Source organism: Aquarana catesbeiana, linkage group LG13 (genome assembly GCF_042186555.1).
Source record: "Aquarana catesbeiana isolate 2022-GZ linkage group LG13, ASM4218655v1, whole genome shotgun sequence".
Taxonomy (NCBI): domain Eukaryota; kingdom Metazoa; phylum Chordata; class Amphibia; order Anura; family Ranidae; genus Aquarana; species Aquarana catesbeiana.
In genome coordinates this window covers 184357769-184379727 of record NC_133336.1, presented here as the reverse complement: position 1 = coordinate 184379727, position 21959 = coordinate 184357769, and positions in this window count along the sequence as shown.

The window sequence follows — 21959 nt, the reverse complement described above, 5'->3', positions numbered from 1 at the left end:
TGTGTGTAAACTATAGCTTGAGCTATTTATCTCTGTAAACAACAAAGAAAGCTTGTGAAAAGGAGCCTAAAGCTGCACCTGCTGATTGAAAATAAGAATGCAAAGTATTAATATGTAATGTTCCATAATGTACTAATAGCAAACAATATGTTCACCTTTTTATAGCACATAAGGACATATGTGCCATGTATTGCACATTTCCTTCAGTTTGCTACCCACTAATTCTGCATATATTACTCATGGGCTGTAAGGATGGGAATCAAATATGGAGACAGCATCTGGTTTTAAATAATGAAAGTATCTTTGTTACAGCTTATCAGGTTCTCCAGTCTCCATGGAACTGACTAAGCCTGAGAGCTTGTGTCACACGTTTTAATCTGCATCCATCTCGTGGGAAGCAGCTGATTCAGCTATGAAGCCATGAAGACTACCCGACACGTGAACAATTAAATATTCCTTAGGTTATGGTCAGCCATGTGAGGGACAAATAACACAGGTGTAACCTGACTTATTATTACTTATGTCAGGTATTCTGGTCCTATCAAGAAGCTTCATTCAAATGTTATGCATGGCTCTTTAAATGTTTTATTAGACACCTGGCTTTTCCTAGACTGCAGGGTTTTCACGTATCTGATAAAACCAGTTCTGAGCTGGACCGCTGACACCTACAGGTTATACTTAAGTACTACACCAAGATTTCGAATGTATTTAAGGTGCATAAAAAATTGAAACATGGGGGCGTGGCCTGGCGATGGCTGAGTGAGAACGTGTCTTCCTAGAGCTCCTGGCTTCCCCCTTTCTCACCCACGATTTTAACGGCTTTATATTGCTGCAAAGGAGGTATGCTAACCTCCAAGAGATATAAGACAAGATCTACGACACAAGGGACTCCAACAATATCTTCACGGGGCAGTATTCGGAGTTATTTCAGTGATTCCCTGAGGAGATCACCGGGCGCCATAGTCTCAGCGCCGCGTGGTCACCTAATGGCAGACGCTGCAACGCTTGAATTAACAAGATCCCCGGCCTCATCTACGGCATCGGACTGCCTATCAGAGACCCCAGCTATTTTTGGATCAGATATGGCGGATACAGTACAACAGCGAAGTGGCATACCAGACGAGCTACATGCCATCTTGCGAGCTCTCCCTACCAAGGCGGACTTTGAGGCCTTACCCTCCAAATCGGATATCGAGGCCCTTATCTCTCGGGTGGAGGAGGCGCACGCCAAAGACATTCAGGAAATAAGAGAGGAGATACAAGCGATATCGGATCGTGTGGACACGGGAGAGGGCTCGATTGCTTCCCTTACACAGCGAGTCACTCTCCTGGAGCAAGCTCATGCGACACAGACGAACACGGCTGTGGATTTACAATTACGTCTCGAGGACCTAGAGGACCGCAGTCGCCGCAATAATTTGCGATTGCGCGGTATTCCGGAGGCTACTGGCGCCGAAGATCTGGAGGCGACTGTGGTGGCTATTTTTCAGAAGGTCCTGGGAGCGGCGCCTCCGACACTCGAGCTTGATCGTGTACACAGATCATTAGGCCCTAGACCGTCCGATCCAGAAAGACCTCGGGATGTCCTTTGCAGACTCCACCGCTACAAGCAGAAGGAACAAATCCTACGGAAGGCGTGGGATCGTGGCACGGTGGAGTTTGATGGAGCAGCGATCAAGATTCTACCCGACCTATCCAGGGCAACACTACAAAGGAGAGCCCTACTGCGACCGATTTTAGATCTGGCCCGCCGTCAGGGATGCACATATCGCTGGGGTTATCCCTTTGCAGTTAACTTCCGCAACGGAGCCGCAACCTTTAATCTACGATCCCCATCGGAGTTGCCGGATTATTTTACATTCCTAGGAGTTGAGCCGATTGCAGTTCCAAACTGGCTGGCAATGATTCCTCGACCGCTGGGGCGCTCGGGTTCCTCTTCCCAGCAGATCTCCCAACCTCCTCGTCAGCAACGCTCGAGAAGGAGAAGCCGGGCACCCTCCGGAGAAGGTTTACGTGAGTCATGACATTTTATTTAGCAATGAACTTTGCCAAGTCCTGATCAATAATTTGCCCGAAGAAGCTAAAGACTACACCAGTTTCCTCTGTTTCAATATGCTTGGTGCACACTCACCCCCATACCAATAGATACATCTCACATCTTAACCCACGGCCCCACCCCGCATATGGGTTATCCACAGGACACCGAGAACCCGACAAAATAGTAGGGACCTGTGGATACAGTAGAGTGTTGCTTCCAGAATGTAGTGAGGGGAGCAATTGCAGTAACCGAGTTTTATCTACTTAATACGGAATCAAGAAGACTGTACACTAGAGAGTTATGTTACCCCTCGCTGCTCAAAACCAACGAGAATGTACACTCCATACCCCATGCATGACTATCTGCTGCATTACGTTACCCTCCTCAGTGTAAAAATGGCTCCTGACTTTAGAACAAACAACTCTGCTTGCTCAAAAGGAAAGTACGCTATAGGCTTACATGGGGGTAATACAAATGTTTGTGGGGAGATGATGTCTTGTGGTGGAGGGGAGGGGACTTTAACCCCCCCTCACGTAATACACCGCTATGGGTAGTTTGACGAGGGATCCAGGAGGGGTGGAGGGAGGTTCTTTCTCGCCGTACCCTGACCCCTACTATTGGACAAAATATACCCAGGGCATAATGGAATGGCTCCACTCTTATCCCTACTTCGGGGAGACCATTGCGGGGGGAGGTATGTGGGCGGGATGCTCGTGGAGGTGGCGAGCTCACTTCACACTATCTACCCAGGGGTTGGAGGTTCTCGGGACTTACCACCTTAGTTGTGAGAGGAAGGGGACGTAGCCTTATCAACCTACTGTCTCCTGGACACCCAGCTCGGGAGGGTATACTCTAGAAACTGCAGGAGTGCAAAGCAAGGAGATCCCACAATCCCCGAATCTTAGATACTCCCGAGCCTTGTCTGTGAAGATGTTATAGAACCTCATGTTAGAGGCTGAACATATGGTATGATGTCTATGGGGCACCCTATGTTGTCTAGTTAGCTTCAGTTGGGGGCAGTTGGTGTTTCAGATCGGGATTGGCATCTGACGGATTGATAAAAAATTTGATAAGAAGATATGTACCATGTCTGATACAGTCAGTTTAAACGTTTTTGCCTGCATATATATATTTTCTTTTTGTCTCTTGCCTCCCTTTTGTTTTCTTTAATAAACAACATGGCCGATATCTTCCCATTATCATTATATATGTTTTACAAGGGTGGGGAGGGGGGTGATGCCCAGGGACTCACCACTGGTTATCGCTTACCCCGCTCCCAATTAGGTCTGCGCTCGATTACCAGTGTGTAGCTGGTGAGCGTCCTAGCACTAGTGTGCTATCTTATTAGACTGCTACTGTAGCACCTGAGAGGTGTGTGTTTGACACTCTTTTTTCTCTCTCTGTCTCTTACATCTTATCCTTTATTCCTTTCTTCCCCTCCCTACTCCCCCTTCCCCCTCGACCCTAAACTCCCCACCCCCACTACTAGTCCTTTACGGGGATCACTACGTGGAATTGGGGGCCATGGAGGCGATCAAGGTATTTTCATTGAATGCAAAAGGCCTAAATGTACCCGAGAAAAGGCGGATGCTGGTCAACGACCTTCGACGCCATAAGGCCACTGTGGCATTTCTTCAGGAGACCCACTTCAAGAAAGACAACCTACCGATATTGAAAAACAAACATTATCCAACGGCATATCACTCTACCTTCGCGACTACTAAGTCGCGGGGAGTATCCATACTCATTGCACGATCAGTCCCTTGGAAATGTGCGGATGTAAGGACAGACCCGGAGGGACGTTATCTGTTCCTCAGAGGGGAAATTGGTGGTGTAGAGGTAACGCTCGCTAACATATATGCACCTAATAACCACCAGGACCATTTCATTACCCATACACTAGAGACACTGATGGAATTCACGAGAGGTCAGCTGATCCTCGGAGGCGACTTCAATGTGCCATTGATTCCCACGGAGGACTCCTCCTCGGGTCATTCCTCAATTACGCCAGCAATTAGGAAACGCATTGCTCGCTTCCTTCACAAAGCACAATTGATTGATGTGTGGAGGCTCCTCCACCCAAGTGAGAAGGACTACTCCTTCTATTCTAACCCACATAAAATATACTCACGGATAGATTACTTCTTGATCCCTCATGCACATCTACATGCCATACGAGACTGCTCGATTGATTCCATTACCTGGTCTGACCACGCTCCGGTTCTGCTCACATACGATTTGACTGACAATCTCACCTCTAAATCACGGACGTGGAGGCTCAATGAAAGTCTTCTACAGAATGAAGAAGTTTGTAAAGACGTGATCAGAGAATTAGATTATTATTTTAAGACCAACGCTACTCCTGACACTGACCCAGGAATACTCTGGGAAGCACACAAGACGGTAATTCGTGGCATCCTCATCAAACATGGGGCACGAATTAAAAGACAGCGCACAGCGCAGCTGAGGTCCCTCCTGGATGACCTACACAAAGCCGAAGCTAAACACAAACACATACAAACACCTACGGGTGAGGCGGAGATCCTGCTTCTACGAGGCAGGGTCTCCGATCTAATGCTATTTCAAGCTAAAGCGACGATCCAGATATGCCGACGGGTCTCCTATGAGTCGGGAAACAAATGTGGTAGGCTCCTAGCTAATTCCCTGAAGACACAGACACTAGCAAATTATATCCCTCACGTGAACTCACCGACGGGCCAGAAGATCACTTTGCCTCATCAAATTGCGCGAGAATTTAAAGACTTCTATGCGTCCCTCTACAACCTACCGAAAGCATCCTCCTCGCGAGCTCAAATTGGGACATACCTAAGCAAATCTGGTGTTCCCACGCTCCCCACTGAAACTAGGGAACTACTTGATGATCCAATAACCATTGAGGAAATTCAGGCAGCAGTGAGTACCATAAAATTGGGGAAGGCCCCTGGGCCAGATGGGCTTACGGCACAGTACTACAAAAATCTGTTACCATCCCTGGGGGAACATATGCTTACATTTTTCAATTCTTTGGGGTCGGGAACGACTATTCCAAGAGACACACTAGCTGCACATATTGCAGTGATCCCAAAAGACGGGAAAGATCCTACGTCCTGTAGCAGTTATAGGCCAATATCATTACTCAACGTAGACCTAAAAATTTTCACAAAAATTCTGGCCACCAGGATCCAAAAGCATATCCCGTCCCTAATCCACCTGGACCAAGTGGGATTTGTCCCAACCAGGGAGGCAAGGGACAACACGATTAAGGTTTTGAACCTTATTCATACAGTCAACCATACTAAGACACCTTGCATTATTCTGAGCGTGGACGCAGAGAAGGCCTTTGACAGGGTGAATTGGCAATTTATGGTCTCCGTTCTGGATTACATAGGACTAGGCAATACAATGCTCAATTGGATAAAGTCACTCTACCGCACCCCCACAGCGCGTGTTCGAGCCAACGGAGTCTTGTCGGACCCGTTTGCTATCGAGAACGGAACACGCCAGGGATGTCCTCTATCCCCACTCCTCTTCGCCCTGTCACTGGAACCCTTCCTGTGCACCATACGTTCCAATCCAGACATCACTGGGGTTAAGATGGGAGATTCCCAACAGAAGGTAGCCGCATATGCGGATGACATGCTATTCTCATTAACTAACCCAGCAATTTCCCTCCCAAACTTACTACAAGAATTCAAAACATATGGTAAATTATCCAACCTGAAAATCAACCTATCCAAATCCGAAGCTATGGGTATAGGTGTACAGCCACGTCTTCTTGCCTCCCTCCAAAATAACTTCCATTTTAAATGGACTTCCATGGCCCTAAAGTACCTGGGAACTCACATTCCCCCCAAATTATCAAAGACGTTCGCACTGAACTTTCCCCCACTTCTGAAATCGGTGAGGACCCTACTAACCAACTGGCATACAGGATTACACTCATGGTTCGGGAGATGCAACATCCTAAAGATGTGTATTCTGCCCAAATTCTTATATTTGTTGCAGGCCCTACCGATTCAAATCCCATCTTCCTATTTTGACCAGATTAATGCCCTATTTTTTGATTTTGTGTGGGCCCATGGGAGACCTAGACTCGCGAGGAGGTTGCTTACCCTACCCAAACGGTATGGAGGGCTGGCAATACCGGATCTTCGCAAATACTACTACGCTACCCACTTGACCAGACTTATAGACTGGAACCGCCATCAGACTACCAAATTATGGACTAGACTGGAACAAACTCAAAGTGACATTCCCCTGAACAGAGCACCATGGTGTTATGACAGACTTCCAAGTACTGTAAAAACCCATCCCCTGATTGGAGTGACCATACGCACATGTGCGGCGGTGTTTACACGATTCCGTCTCATATCCCTAGTGTCTCCACTTCGCCCGATCTTAGGAACGCCAGAATTTACCCCAGGATATACGGATCCAGTGTTCCAATCCCTGAGGGACTTGAAATACTTCCAGGCCTCTCACTTTTTCCTAGATGGTAAATGGCCTACCATATCTGAGCTGATGAGCCCATCAGGCCCATTTCACTTAGACTTCTGGAGAGCGGCCCAGCTCAACCACTTCCTTAAAACACTACCGTCCCCCAGGAGTTTTGACCAAACTCTGACTACATATGAAACCTACTGTTCGGAAGAAGACATTATGCCTCATGCCCTGTCTGCTACTTATCAATTACTAATTACACCAATGGACGATTTCAGACTACATTACATAGATGAGTGGGAGAGAGACTTGCAATGCACATTAACGACCCGTCAAAAGCAGAACATCTTACATTTCACTTATAGATCTTCGATTTGCACGAAAATGCAGGAAACCAATTATAAAATACTCACTAGGTGGTACAATACTCCTGCAAAAATACATAGGATATTTCCATCTTCCTCAGATAGATGTTGGAGATGTCAGAATGATCGGGGTACTATTCTCCACATCTTCTGGACCTGCCCCCTGCTGGAGCGGTTCTGGAGGACTGTCCAGAATATCATCCAGAATTTCACTGATCGTCAAATAGCAAATGATCCGGCCTTCTTCCTGCTCCATGCGGCTCACTCATCAAGTAAAGTATATAAAAAATCATTGATACGTCATCTGCTGGATGCAGCTAAGGCGTGTATTCCTTTGAAGTGGAAATCGACACAGCCCCCTTCAGTGGGAGCGTGGGTCAGGAAGGTAGAGGATATTAAAACAATGGAAGACCTGATCCTGACAGCTAGACACCAAAATGAGCTATTCTCTAGAACTTGGACAAGATGGAACATGTTCATATACTCAGAGGAAGGTCAGTCACTACTGGGTATGAACTTGTAAGTATAGGGTAGACTGAGTATAGATTGAGTCTGTTGGTAATTGTCTACCAGAAACCCTTGATGATTTGGCGTGATTATCATATGCCCTGGCTGCCTCTATGGACCTGGCCCTCCTACTTGGTCTTACCCCAGTTACAGTCCTTCCCCACCCAATCCCTGCCTTCCCCTCCCTTCCTCCCTTATTCTCTAATTCCCCCCTTGCACTCCCTCTTATTTTTCCCTCTTTTATTTTTCTATCTCTATGCTTTTCTTCTTTATTTTCTCCTTTCTTTCAGTAACGAAAACGGAAAATAGAGGGGTTGGCCCCATTCACTTTTATCTCAAACAGATAAGGCCTCTGCGGTACGTAGTTCTGAATGTATTGGAATGTATGCACTGCATTGTTATTTTAATAGTAAGTGATTGAACTATTGGAGGCTGCGACCTCACCGAGTACTATCTATGCTTGCCTTGTCATTACTCTGATGGAGCTGTACCCCTATTGGTGTTTGAATAAACTATAATTTGAAAAAAAAAAAAAAAATTGAAACATGGTATTTACTTTCTCAGTGGCAGAATAAAGTTGTTAAATTAATTTAAAAAAAAAAATAGTTTTCACATATCTGCTGGAAAGCGAGATCTGTACACAACACTTGAGTGTCACTGCTGTACCAAAATTGGTACTATCATCAGTGTGACATTTTATACCGAACAAAAAATCTGTAATTTAAAACTAATGTACAATGGAAATGTGGCGATTGTCTGCTTTCATGCGTTTTGAGGCCTTCAAGAGTGTGCAAAATGCATTTCAATATTCATCAACACATATAAAAAAAAGCGTTAAGAACCACATGAAAACAGAAATTCAAATGTGTGAACCTAGCCATGCTATCCAGTAAGGTGGACCCATGTCCCGCTTTGTGATTGTCCCGGGCAGAAACTACGCTCATTTTTTGCTGTGGTGTGCTTTGCGTGCCACATATTTTTGCTCATCCTAGACCCCACCTACACATGAATGCCCCGCCCCTAGTTAAATTAATACTCAGCCTACAAAAAAAAACTGCCCCTAAACATTTTTTTAGAATCTTGGCAACTATATATACAGATATTGCATTTATTTCCATTAGTCAGCTCTGACTAATAGGCTTCTTGTTACTAATAATGAACTAGAGTTCGGGTTCTGCCTCTGAATAGTACTTATCCATGGGTTTCTTCTAGGTTTGGTTGGCTCTGTTTATGACTGGGACTGTTTTGACTTCTGGTTTCTACCTGATGCCTGCCCTGACCTTCTGCTTATTCTTCAGCCTTGCTGGTCTGCAGCTCTTCTGATCTCATCCCAGGTTTTATATCTGACTGGACTGGTTTTGTCTTAACTATTGGCTGTCCACCTTGGCAAACCCAATAGTCACACTCTAGTTACTGCCTGCATTTCAACATCTTTAACACCAGCAGCTATGGATTTCTCTAGACATTGCAAGAGCCCGGGTCCCAGTAAGAGTCTTCGAACGTGACATCTACCAGTGACACATTCGGTCCACCTCAATCAATGATGCTTGTACAAAGAGAGGGGCATTAAGGCACAGTACTCTAATTAGGATGTGTGGCCACCATATATGAGTTAGGGTGACCACCCAGATGTAGATTATAATAGATTCATAATAAAGATAATGATAAAAGTATGTAAAAAACTTTTTTTTTTTTAATTAAAGGATCAGTTCACCCAAAGGTGATAGTTTAGGACATGTAGGCCTTGCCCCTGGCTCCTGCATATCTTGGAAATATAGTAATACCTCCTTTCTATAATTCCCAACTTGGTTACTATTCATCTGGGAGTTCTGGGTGTTCTTGTCCACCTTTTGTGTGTTGTAGCTACTCTTGGTACAGTCCCATAATATAAAATATGTACAAATCCAACATGGAACCCCTTATATGAGGGCTGTATGACTGGCTCTTACATATCTTGGAAATATAGTGATATCTCCTTATCCACCTGGAAGTTCTGGATGTTCTTGTCCACCTTTGTGTGCCCCAGCTACTCTTGCTACATTCCCTATAATATAAAATACATACAAATCCAACATGGAACCTATAAAGGCCATAGCAGGTGTACAGACAAGGGAACTTAGCACAGACAACTCATTAGTAGGCCCCCAAGAAATAAAAAAGACTGCAGGGTGGTTTAAATCTCCAGTGCATACCAAAAACTGAATCAATCAGTTTTTGACAGATAGACCCTTCAAATCCATCACATTTTACAATATCAAAAAGATTATAATATGCAGTATATTTTATAGTTTCTCTTTAATTGGACATCAATGCTTTATAAAAAAAAAAAAAAAGTTGAGAGGAGAAATTGTTTTTAATCTGATAGCATGTCTGACAGTGTCTCAACATACAACTCATGACCAAAGACCTTTCTTAAGAATATTATCAGCTTCTTTCTCTGGAAATTGCACATTTTACTAATTCTGTGGTTGAAGATTACACTTAGACAACATTTCCGCTTCTTGCGCTTAAAGCGGAGTTCCACCCAGAATTTTTTTTTTTTTTTTAAAAAGGTAATCCGTTCTATTAACCACTTCAATACAGGGCATTTTCATCCCCTTCCTGCCCAGGCCAATTTTCAGTTTTCAGCGCTGTCGCACATTGAATGACAATCATGTGGGTCATGCAACACTGTTCCCAAATGAAATTTTTATCATTTTTTTCCCCACAAATAGAGCTTCCTTTTGGTGGTATTTTATCATCTCTGCGGTTTTTATTTCTTGCTCTATAAACAAAAGAAGAGTGACAAGTTTGAAAAAAACACAATATTTTTTTACTTTTTGCTATAATAAATAGCCAAATTTAAAAAAAAAAAAAAAAAATGTTCTCATTTTAGGCAGATATGTATTCTTCTACATATTTTTGGCAAAAAAAATCACAATAAGCTTATATTGATTGGTTTACGCAAAAGTTATTGCGTCTACAAAATAGGGGATAGATTTATAGCATTTTTATTATTTTTTTTTTTACTAGTAATGGCGGCGATCTGCGATTTTTATCGGGACTGTGACTGTGAGATCTCACACTTTTGAAACTATTTTGGGACCATTCACATTTATACAGCGATCAGTGCTATAAAAATGAACTGATTACTGTATAAATGCCTATGAAGGGGTTAACACTAGAGAGCGATCAAGGGGTTAACTGTGTTTCCTAAGGAGTGATTCTAACTGTAGGGGGAGGGGACTCACAAGGGGAGGAGACCGATCAGTGTTCCTCTGTACTGGAAACACATGATCTGTCTCCTCTCACCTGACAGATCCACGTCCCGGCTCTGTCACCAGCAATTGCGGGTGCCCGGCAGACATCGAGGCTGCCGGGGACGTCATATGACGCCCACCCAGGATGGGAGATCCCTCCTGCGGACGTCATATGACTATGGGCGGTATTGAAGTGGTTAACCATATTAAAACACTATTAATCCATGTTATTAATGAATTAGCCACTAAATTCACGTTTTTTAATAGTACTTTTTATTTTTTCTCTGCAGAGCGCTTCCATCTCTAGTGTGGGCATGTGAAGCCCACTAGCATTCTCTTCATGGATATGGTGATGCTGGATACCCAGCATGCATCTCCCGTTCTCGCGCGTGCAGCGTTTACACAGGGCGCAGGGAAAAGATTATTATGTTGTTGCCATAAGAGCCCTTGCACACTGGGGCGGGGGGCGGCGTCGGCGGTAAAACGCCGCTATTATTAGCGGCGTTTTACCGTCGGTATGCGGCCGCTAGCGGGGTGGTTTTACCCCCCGCTAGCGGCCGAGAAAGGGTTAAATACCATCGCAAAGCGCCTCTGCAGAGGCACTTTGCCGGCGGTATAGCCGCGCCGTCCCATTGATTTCAATGGGCAGGAGCGGTAAAGGAGCGGTATACACACCGCTCCTTCACCGCTCCGAAGATGCTGCTAGCAGGACTTTTTTTACCGTCCTGCCAGCGCATCGCTCCAGTGTGCAAGCCCTCGGGGCTTGCACACTGGAATACAAGCAGCAGCACTTTTGGGGCGGTTTGCAGGCGCTATTATTAGCGCAATAGCGCCTGCAAACCGCCCCAGTGTGCAAGGGCTCTAACAGCGGTCAGCGAAGGAGGAAGCGCCTGTTGCCTTTGCTTGCGTCATTTCCGGTCTCTAATCAACGCGATTCTAGCCTTTGGCGCTGCCCACTGACTCCTGGCAAAGTTGACACACATCTCCCAGGAGCACAGGCGCTGAGGGATATGACGTCAATCACCGCGGACCCGGAAGTGGCAGAATAGAAGGGACCCCATAGCAACAGTGGTTACTGAGTGAGTAAAAAAAAAATTCCAAATGTTGTTGCTCAAGGAGAATGCTATGGATTTATGTAAAGTTGATTTTATGGGTGGAACTCCGCTTTAAATACTACTTGATTCAACAATTTTACTTGTTCTAATAAAGGGCACAGCAAGGATTCCTAATATAAAATTCCAATATAATACATGAACAATACAGTATATGAAGGAATTTTTTTTTTAATCTTTTTACTCAAAAGTGTTTTAAAGAAAAATGTGCAATTTTTGTGAATATGTACTTCATTTTATTGCAATGCTAAAGTAGATGTAAACACAATCAATAAAATCTCATAGAAGGTTATCATGTTAATGGCATTTCAGTAGCTATTTTCCTTGAAAAACTATTTATTGAGGAGTAAAAAAAAAAAAAAAATACATATTGCAGTTAAAGGGGTTTTAACTAGAAAACATTTTTTTACCTGAATGCATTGCCTGCTCCAGTTCCAGTATTTGTATTATCCCCTCACCACTTAAATGTCCTCACTCGATCTTGTGCCCGTCTGCAGTGGCTCTCTCCTCTTTCTCCTCTCCCACAGGAAACAGAGAGGCAGCAGTGGGAGCTATTGGCTCCTGCTGCTGTCAATCAAATCCTGTAAGCAGAGAGCAGGAGGCGCAGCTAAGCCGCTTTGTATGTTTCAATGGACACACAGTTTAGAGCTCAGGAGTGCACTTGCACAGTGGCGTACCAATGGGGGGGCGGTCGGCCCCGGGTACCACACATTGGGGGGGTGTTAGGCCGGCGCCTCTTAACAGCGTCAGCCCTGGCACCACTTATTCACTGGGGGCAGGATCGGACTTGCCATAGGGCACACCTGGCATTTGCCCGGTGGGCCTGGGGCCACCAGGCCGCTTGTGCCAGGACCAGGACCAGGGCCATCTTTAATGCAGGGTGGGGTTGGTCTCCTGGAAAATGGCGGAGGGGCAGGTCCCTCTAGTGTCTGGTCAGTCAAAGGACAGTATAGCGGCGTTGCCAGTGCTAAGGTCGGAGTCTCCAGGGGGAGGTGGCGCTTCTCCACTGGATTGATACCACCCGAAAACGGACTGAGATTGGAGTGACTCCTCCTTCAGCTGCTCCACCCCAAGAACCCTTTTAAAATTCCAATTATTAGAAGTATTGGAAAGGGTACTTATCATGTACCCAGAAATCAATGATGTATGATCTTCTGCTGGTTAAATTTGGTTAATTTTCAAGTAACAACTCTCACACCTAAAAAAAAAAAAAAAAAATGTGTTTATGTCTCATTCCACAGGGTAGTCTCAGTTCACTCTGTTTGGAAGATAAACTTTAGTTGATCTATAAAAATGATTAGTGAAGATTGATCAGGGTAAATCTATTCATAAGGAATCTTTTTTTTTTCCCACTAACGATTTAATAGACAGCAGCCAGCTTTGATTTTAATCCCTTCAAAGATACCCATGCCAAAGTTAGATGACGGTGATTTACTAAGTGGTCAGTAGCATATTGGGCAACAGTTTTCCAAAAACATTTTATCTTAGTACAGTCCCAGAAGGCATGGTACAAGTCTGCAGAATCATGATCACGTTTGGAGCACATGATAAGAGCTATGTACAGAAATATAAGTGTAGCAGAATCTCTAACCTCTTCCAGTCTAATGGGAACCTTCAAGGCTAAATATAGCTGACATCCTTCAATTTGTGGTGGGTTGTGAGGGATAGTGGAAGGTGTTAAAAGTCATTGGGCGCCAGACACTTCTTGGATGTAAAAGAGGTTTTATTTATTTGACAGTCCTTTTTTATATTTTGCAAGTGAAATAGGGTTAGGGCCAGGACACCCTTAAGTAGTTTCAATTTCAAATGGCAGACTCCAAGACTTCAACAGGAGGACAGCCGTACAGGGAAAGGCCCCAACGAGGTGCCACATCTGCACATGCAGGATTGCTGCCTCCTATGGTAACAGTAATTAAACAGTTTCTAACTCAGTGTATCAGTTCTCTTAGCTGTACTACAACTTCTTCTTGTAGTTCCTCAGAATCCCGTGAGCTCCTCAAGGCTTTTGCGGTGGTATCTCCCTCAAGCGTCATCCCCGCTTCCCTGCTGGGTCCCTAGCTTGGCACCCTGGATACCTTCAAGCTTCACCCCTGCTGACCGGCTCAGTCCCTAGCTTGTCACACAAGGTTGCTCTGCAAGTGTCACCTCCGCTGGTTGGGTCCCTGACTTTATCACCGCCAGAGGTTTCCTGATTCTCTACTCTGCACGTTCGGTGAGAATACTGCTCCGGTACTTGCTTCAGTTACTCACTGTGGTCCCTTAGTGGCGACAGCTTCCCTTCTACCTCCGACCACGACAGGTTGTCCATCCGGCAGAATTGTCACTTTTGGTTGGACTGCAAGCTGCAGTCCCAATCCTGCGCTGCCTTCTTACTTCTGGATAGACCCTCACACAGCCTGGCAGCCTGTTGCCCCCAGGATAGGCCCAATCTCCGGCCTAGCAGCAAACGACACATGTCCACCCAGATGGAGGCCCAGGTGGCACACAAGAACCTGGATCACCTGACCTCACCCAAATATATAGGCTCTCCCAGCAGGCCAAGGGATTCAACAAAACCCCTGCCCATTGGCTGAGATACCCCATATACCCATAACCTGACCTTGAGTTTTCCTTCTCAACTTAATACCTCCAAGTGCCTGGCCACCTGGTGGTAGAAGAGGAGAGTACAACCAGGCCAAACTTAGGGAGAAATCAATGGATCCCTAGCAATAAACTACAGTAGCTACTCCTGACAAGGAATTTGGTGAGGAGCTCCTTGACTAAACCCCAGGGCGCTACATATGCACAAGTAGAAGCAATGTTCATGTTCCAAGCTCTATTAAGAGGGTTCAGGACATCAGATATTGAGAAAAACCTCTGGAGCATTGAGCATAGTCAACGTGTGATCTATACAAGGTATGTCTCCATGGGATAATGTGTTTGGAAAGATTAGGTACTTGCAACAATCAGTCCTAATGGTTGATCCAATCAGCAGGTGAAAGATTTTTAAGAAGGGGGGGAGACTTTTATGCCCCCTCAAATGCGAATGGTTTTCAAGTGGAGGTATTGGTGAGAGACTTTAACGTCAAGCGCTGCCGGAGTGAAGAGTCCTTAAATACTAGAGGTGGGAGGAAAATCAGGGTTACCTTAAAAAGGCAGAAATAAAGAGGAGTGACTGTTCAGTTGATATTTTTCCTGAATTCAGTGCCAGAAAAATTAAAGAAGAGGGTTACAGGCAACCCTTGGGGCAAACGTTTCCTGTGCATATGGAGCATGTACAATAGACTTAAAGGAGTTGTAAAGGCAGAAGATTTTTTTAGCTGTGTCCCTGGTAAAGGCGATTGGTCCCTTAGTGGCAACAGCTTCCCTTCTACCTCCGACCACGACAGGTTGTCCGTCCGGATAAAAAAAACCTTTGTGTAGCAGTCTCCCCACCCCAGCACCCCCCTAATTACTTACCTGAGACCCATCTCTCTCAAGCGATGTCCACCAATGTCTAAGCCGTCAAGGACACTCCTCCTGGTTGGCTGAGACACAGCAGCGGCGCCATTGGCTCCCGCAGCTGCAAATCAAAGTCAGTCAGCCAATCAGTCAACCCCACATTGGATTCCATGCGTCCAGCGCCCTGCATGTAGGGAGGCAGGACGCGTGGACGGGGGATGGCTCCTGTGAGCCCCTAATGGACGGGCCGCCACTGAATGATATATAGTGCATGGGAAAGACACATATGGGGAGAGATAAAGTTGCTGCACACCCCAAATAATATATTATGGGAAAGTTCCCCCGAGGAGGGGTTTTTAGGCAGCGAGGTAGATAGATACAATAATTCAAAAAAGATTTTGGTTTAGTGCATTATTATAAAAGTTTTATTATTTACATACAAAAAGTTCCATGAGGATTAAAATATGAGCTCTGAAGGGAGGGTACCCACAAGACGCAAATATTGCAATTACAAAGAATACATAGCATTACATAGCAAACATGTCTAGAATAGAACAAACGTAACCTCTGAAGAAGACCCCAACAAATGGGTCGCGTTTCGACGCATTTGTTGGGGTCTTCTTCAGAGGTTACGTTTGCTGCAAAGAGACTACATTTAGTATGTCAGATTTGAAAGAATGCATGACCTGTTATATATATATATATGCAACATCTCACATAATTACCTAAGTGCATGCGGTGGGGATCTAAAATCCCATGTGTGTTATCAGATAAACCCGCGTACCGAAGGTCGAGGATGCCCCAAGGTGGAACGGCACCCACTGAGTGCGGCTTACATGGAGTCACTAATACATACCCCCGAAGGCCCCCCAGGGCGGGTGGGGTCAACAGCTACAGCAGAATTCCAACCCATGAGTCCAAGAATTGTATATATGTAATATATAATATTGATATTCAATTTAATAAAAATAGAAGACCCCTAGGTCGAAACGCGTCGGGTTACTACACTACTCTCCATGTTGCCTTCGAGTTTATTGTGATCACTTTTTTTATTGTACTGTTTTTAGCAATAAAAAACACCCCTTTTATCTGCACTATGTGGAAGCACATTTTTTCTTTTCACATACTATCCGGATGGGAGTGAATGCTTTGCTTCCGCCATATGAGGGACATTCCATCTTCCGGATCCATATTGTGTCTACCTACCGTGAAGATCTACTTGGTGATCCCTGGAGTCTACGCAGAGTCCAATCTTGAGGTTCTGACTGTCGGGATATCCTTCCACATGCCCTGGGTGGCACACTGCCTTCAAGACTCTCTGTCGCTGACAGGGGAGTCCATTTGATCTGGTAAGAGTTTATACTTATCGTCTCTTTTCTTGATGCCATTTTCTGTTTGATGTGGTTTTCCCCCTACGGATCAACACATTTTTTGCCAACATTTGGAACACCATCCTCCTCGGGGATTGCATCTATGTTTATACACAGTGGGACATCTTACCCCCTACCCATCTGCTCTTTGGTTCATTGACTTTGGGTTTATCATATGTTTAGTTTATTATACTGTGTTGAAGGACTTAACAATATTTTTGCTTGTTTGGACTGGAATACATTTCAGCACCACCATTTTGTAATTTTGGTTTGTTCACTATGCGCTACATTTTCTTATTATAATAAAAATAGAATGTTAATAGGAGTAGATGGTCAGGAGGCTCACTCAGAAAAGTTGAGTAGATATTGTATGATACGTTAAAAAACAGTGATTTATAGTATAGAGCCTAAAAAGGATATCAAAACTTGGGAAAATGATAGCGTGATAAGAGACGAAAAAGGGTTGGCGAAAAAATGGCAGGGGAAATATGTAACATGGAAAAGGGGGAGAGGAAAAAGAAGAGAGAGGCGTGAGACAGTGAGGTGCAAGTGGGAAAGAAGGGAGAAAAAAGGGAGAAAGAAAAAAAGGGAGTAGCAAACAAGGGAAAACAGAGTAAAATTAATAAATGTGATGAAAAAAAAAGGGTGAAGGAAGACAGAATAAGAAACAAAAAAGTGTGAGTGAATGGGCTGACAACAGAAAAAAAAATGTGATGAAAATTTAACAAAGAGTGAAAACAGTGACAGAACAAAAAATAAATAAATTAAAAAAAGGGAGGTAAGTAAAAGTGGGTGAGGACAAGAAAAAAGAAGAAAAGAAAAGTGGACTTGAAAAAGTGAAATGGGATAAATATGAAAAAGTGAAATGTATGGTGACGTGATATGAACAATGGAAATAATGTGGCGTGATAAAAAAAGTGGGTGTGTGGATGAAAATTAAATATTGAAAGGGATGTATGGGCAGTTTTATATTATATATACTGTTCTTTCTGCCTGGAAACTTGAGATTGTCCATAGCAACTAAAAAGTGTCCCTTTACGTCAAAAGTGATTTTAGACCAGCTAGAAAACAGCGATAGTAAATTAGAACACTTGCAGAATTGAGCGATAGTGATTTGTGGGGAAATTCATTTTATTATTATTTTTTTATAATTATTTATGGTTATTTATTATATTATAATTTCTGATTTTGTGTTTCAAACTTTATCATATCCGGGATATCTACTAGACTCTTGTTTGGAAAGATTTAAGTGTGTTATTGCTAAGAATTACAGGCCTACAAATTTCTATGCAAAACAATTGTACCGCTTTGAGACACAAAAATCTGACATAATCATACGACCAGGGTGGCTACATGGACATCTTAGAAGAAAACGATAGCTCAGGTAACTATTAATGAGAATTGCCAGATAGAATGTCGTATTAAAACATCTCTGGACGGAACAAGGCAGGTGAGTATGAAAAGGGAAGTAAGATTTATATTACTTACTCCTGAGAGTGAGATGAGAACAATCGACCGTTCGAACCAGGAATGCTGAGTGATCATCTGCAGATCAATCCGCATGTAGGGGGTTATATATAGTGCCCCTAAGGCTACTTTCACACTGAGGCGTTGCAAAACCGCGGTAAAAACGATGAGCGTTATTACCGCGTTTTTGCTGCGTTTTTACCGCGTTATCGGTAAAAATAGCACTAACGCCCATGCGTTTTACTCGCGTTTTTATAGCGTTTTTTAAGCGTTAGCGTCAGCAAACCTGATCATGTGACCATGCAGTCATGTGACCTTCCCCACAGTTTCTGGGTGATCTTAAAGCATTTTTACCGCATTATTACCGCGTTTTTACAGCGTTTCCCATTCATTTCAATTGGGATAGACGTTTTTACAGCGCTATTTTATGCGCCCCAAAGATGCTCCAAAAAAGCTGTTTGCAGGATTTTTTCCAACACACAGCCAGCGCAATGCCTCAGTGTGAAAGGTTACACTGATATACATGGGGGTGTTTTTCATGCGGTATTTAGGCGGTAATTTTAGCGCTAAAACGCCTGAAAAACGCCTCAGTGTGAAAGGGGCCTAATAAAGGACTCATTGGGAATCTGCCGCAGGTGTGAAGCCCCGAGGGAGATGGATGGCTGCTGTGCATAGTCCCCCATATAGAGTATCTTTGCAAATATCACTATTATTATTATTATACAGGATTTATATAGCGCCAACAGTTTACGCAGCGCTTTACAATATAAAAGGAGACAATACAGTTATAATACAATAAAATACAAGAGGATTAAGAGGGCCCTGCTCAGAAGAGCTCACAATCTAATAGGGTGGGGCAGGTGGTACAAAAGGTTGTAACTGTGGGGAATGAGCTGGTGGAAGTGGTAGGAGATTAGTTGGAGACGTGATAGGCTTTCCTGAAGAAATTCGTTTTTAGGGATCGCCTGAAGGTAGCAAGAATAGGGGATAGCCTGACAGGTGGAGGTAGCGAGTTCCAGAGGATGGGAGAGGCTCTGGAAAAATCCTGGAGACGAGCATGGGAGGAGGAGACAAGAGAGTTTGAGAGTAGGAGGTCTTGAGAAGAGCAGAGAGGACGATTTGGGTGATATTTGGAGACAAGATTGGCGATGTAGCTCAGGGCAGAGTTGTGAATGGCTTTGTTGTTATGTTGTTATGTTGTTATGTTGTGGTTAGTATTTTGAATTTAATTTGCTGGGTGATTGGGAGCCAGTGTAGGGATTGGAGGAGAGGGTTGGCAGACACTGAGCAGTTGGTATGGTCGGGGCAGGACTTAGGGTGGTGGGGGCCTCTGGGCTTGAGTCACTTTCGGGCCCTACCTTCTATAGATTACCGTATTTATCGGCGTATAACACGCGCCGGCATATAACACGCACCCCAAGTTTAGGCTCTCGGGTCCTCTCGTAGTCCCGAGCGGAGCCGAGAGTAGCCCAGTGTTTGGGTACAGCATCACACAACTGCGCAATTGTCAGTTAAATCGACGCAGTGCCGTATCGCAAAAAAAATGATTAAAGTGCAATATTTCTATTATTACATTGTTATATAAAATAAAATAGTTCAACTCACCATAAGCAAAATCAGTTGGAGCCTGAGCGTGTGACTTGCCAACGTCACCTGACTTCAGATGCGGATTGTCACTTGCCACACATTGCGGATTGTCACTTGCCACGTCACTTGTCAGCGGATGCAGGGTGTCACTTGTCAGTGGATGCAGGGTGTCACTTGTCAGTGGATGCAGGGTGTCACTTGTCAGTGGATGCAGGGTGTCACTTGTCAGTGGATGCAGGGTGTCACTTGCCACATCACTTGTCAGCGGATGCAGGGTGTCACTTGCCACATCACTTGTCAGCGGATGCAGGGTGTCACTTGCCATGTCACTTGCCAGCGGATGCAGGGTGTCACTTGCCACATCACTTGTCAGCGGATGCAGGGTGTCACTTGCCATGTCACTTGCCAGCGGATGCAGGGTGTCACTTGTCAGCGGATGCAGGGTGTCACTTGTCAGTGGATGCAGGGTGTCACTTGCCACATCACTTGTCAGCGGATGCAGGGTGTCATTTGCCATGTCACTTGCCAGCGGATGCAGGGTGTCACTTGTCAGTGGATGCAGGGTGTCACTTGTCAGTGGATGCAGGGTGTCACTTGCCACATCACTTGTCAGCGGATGCAGGGTGTCACTTGCCATGTCACTTGCCAGCGGATGCAGGGTGTCACTTGCCACATCACTTGTCAGCGGATGCAGGGTGTCACTTGCCATGTCACTTGCCAGCGGATGCAGGGTGTCACTTGTCAGCGGATGCAGGGTGTCACTTGCCATGTCACTTGCCAGCGGATGCAGGGTGTCACTTGTCAGCGGATGCAGGGTGTCACTTGTCAGCGGATGCAGGGTGTCACTTGTCAGTGGATGCAGGGTGTCACTTGCCACATCACTTGTCAGCGGATGCAGGGTGTCATTTGCCATGTCACTTGCCAGCGGATGCAGGGTGTCACTTGTCAGCGGATGCAGGGTGTCACTTGTCAGCGGATGCAGGGTGTCACTTGCCACCGGGTCGAAGGGGGCCCCGTCAGGTAGGATGTATGGGGGCCCCATGATTTCTAACATTCAGGGGCACATTCAGGGGGTCAGTATAGGAATGAATTTTGAACTTTGAATGAAGAGAAGAGAAGACTGCAGACAAACATTCACTTCACTGGGTAAATGGAAGGGTTACAACCACTTTAATTAAGATAGTGGGTACTAGGTGTAATCCTAGACTCTGACTTGTCATTTCAGCCCCAAGTCCAATCTTTGTCAAAAGTTTGTAGAATTCACCTCCGTAACATGTCTAAAATTTGCCCCTTTTTAACAAATGAAACCACCCAGCTCCTCATTCACTCCCTTGTTATCTCTCAACTTTACTATTGCAACTCCCTTCTCATTGGCCTGCCTCTCCATAGGCTACCCCCTCTTCAGTCTTTCATGAATGCTGCTGCCAGACTTATACACCGTACCCAGGGCCGGACTTACAATAGGGCTTGACTGGGCTCAAGCCCATGGGCCCCGTCCACTAGGGGGCCCTGCGGGCAGGGCCGGATCCACGGCAAACACCCGCCCACTAGCCAGCCCGTTTCCTTGGTACCGCTGCTTATTTCACGGCGACCGATCAGGCTTGTGTTTACTTCCACTTCCTGATAGCGGTGGAACGCACCATAGGGCGGATGTGATGTCATCAGCCAGAAATGATGGCCGTGTTGCCTCCCATGTCTTGCATCATTTCCGGCTGATGACATCACGTCCGCCCTATGGTGCGTTCCACCGCTACCAGGAAGTGGGAGTACACAAGCCGCTTAATAAGCAGTGGTGCCGGCAAAACGGGCTTGCTAGCGGCAACCTACATGGTTGGATGCCAAAAGCAGAATTCTAAACTACAATGGAAAGCACCGAGATCTACTTGCTAAAAGTACACAAACACTCGATTCGCTGTCTACTTTTCCTAATGCAATATTATTTCTTTCTTCTTAGTGACTGCATTCCCATGACCCACATTCTTGAACTATGATATTTTCTGGAACCCTTTGTAATCACCAAAAGATTACTCAACAAGCGCTATATATTTAGTTTTGTGGGAACCTTGCCTTTCCCAGGCAGTTTTTCCATGGGTCATGTTCATACTGTACTGTTTTGTTTCTGATATTGCTCAGTTACTAAGAATGGGTTAATTGTGCGCACGCATTGGCACATTCTCCTCATAAATGGCTCCCCAAAGCCATTTATCACTTGAGTGGATTGTGAAGTACATGCCCCCCCCCCCCCCCCCCCCACTGACCAGCCCTGTTTGTTTGTTCATTCTTTGGTAGGCCTCAAAAGCCTTTGTTTAGAGATGAGGATTGGAATTCCAAACACGTCTCGGCTTGTAATTACATTGTGTATTTAGAGTAATATAAAGTCTAAAGTGTTTGTGTGGGCTGCTTGGGCAAATAGA